This window comes from Octopus bimaculoides, chromosome 21 (genome assembly GCF_001194135.2).
Source record: "Octopus bimaculoides isolate UCB-OBI-ISO-001 chromosome 21, ASM119413v2, whole genome shotgun sequence".
NCBI lineage: Eukaryota > Metazoa > Mollusca > Cephalopoda > Octopoda > Octopodidae > Octopus > Octopus bimaculoides.
The window spans coordinates 8,427,989-8,429,487 of record NC_069001.1 but is presented as its reverse complement, the minus strand read 5'-3'; positions in this window follow the sequence as shown (position 1 = coordinate 8,429,487).

The window sequence follows — 1,499 nt, the reverse complement described above, 5'->3', positions numbered from 1 at the left end:
GGTTGTATTGGTGTTGGGGGTGGTATTAGTGGTGGGGGTGGTGGTGTTGGTGGTGTAGATGTGTTTCTGACGTTGCTGTTGCTATTGTTGTTCCTGGTGTCGGTGTTGGTGATGATGATGTTGTTGGCGTTGATGATGATGTTGCTGGTGGCGGTGGGGGGTGGGGGTGTTGGTGATGTTGCTGTCGTTATTGTTGGTGTTGTTGTTGTTGTTGTTGGTGGTATTGATGTACCTGTGACGGTGCTGGTGTTATAGCACTGGTTTGTGCTGTTAGCGGTGATGTTGGTGTTGGTGATTGATAGTACTTTTGGGGACTGTGTTGGTGGTGTTGGCCATGGTCTGTTGGTGATGCTGGTGTTGTTGTTGTTGTAGTTGGTGGCGACGCAGTATTAATGCCAGCAGTAATGGTGGCGGTGTTGGCGACAGCGTTGATGCTGATATCTTTGACGTTTGTAGTTGTGGTGCTGGTGGACCAACAGTAGTAAAGTGGTGGTTGTGATATAGTGGTAGAGGTGGTGGTGGTAATAGTGGTCTTGGTCATGGTGTTTGTGGGACGGTGACAGCGGTGGTGATGCTGGTGGTAGCGCCATTTTTTCCCCATTACTCGTTTCAGTCGTAAGACTGCGGCCATGCTGGGGCACCGTCTTGAGAAAGTTTTAGTCGAATGCATCGATCCCAGTACTTATTTTATTGTGTAAAGCCAGGTACTTATTCTATCGGTTACTTTTTGCCGAACCGCTATGTAACGGGAACGTAAACAAACCGACACCAATTCTCAAGCGGTGATGGGGCGACAAACACAGACACAAAGACACACACACACACACACACACACACAGATATACGACGGGCTTCTTTCAGTTTCTGTTTACCCAATCCACCCACAAGGCATTCGTCGGCCCGGGGCTATAGTAGAAGACACTTGCCCGAGGTGCCACGCAGTGGGATTGAACCCGGAACCATGTGGTTGGGAAGCAAGCTTCTTATCACACACTCACCCCAGCGCCTACTGTTGCTGTCTAAGCACATAGTCAGTTCTGTTTCCAGCCCAAACCATCCAGACTTTTTTTCTGACGAAGCAGACATAGAAAATGACATTTGCTAAATGGCATTCGTTCAGAATGTCACACAGAGAGGGATCGAACCCTGAACCGCACGGTTATGGAGCGAAATTCATACTTCACCCACATTCACATTTATATATATATATATATCTATATACATGCACATATATATATATATGTACATACATATATATATACATATCTATCTATCTATCTATCTATCTATCTATCTATCTATCTATATACTCTTTTACTCTTTTACTTGTTTCAGTCTTTTGACTGTGGCCATGCTGGAGCACCGCCTTTTAGTCGAGCAAATCGACCCCAGGACTTATTCTTTAGAAGCCTAGTACTTACTCTATCGATCTCTTTGCCGAACCGCTAAGTTACGGGGACATAAACACACCAGCATCGGTTGTCAAGCGATGTTGGGGG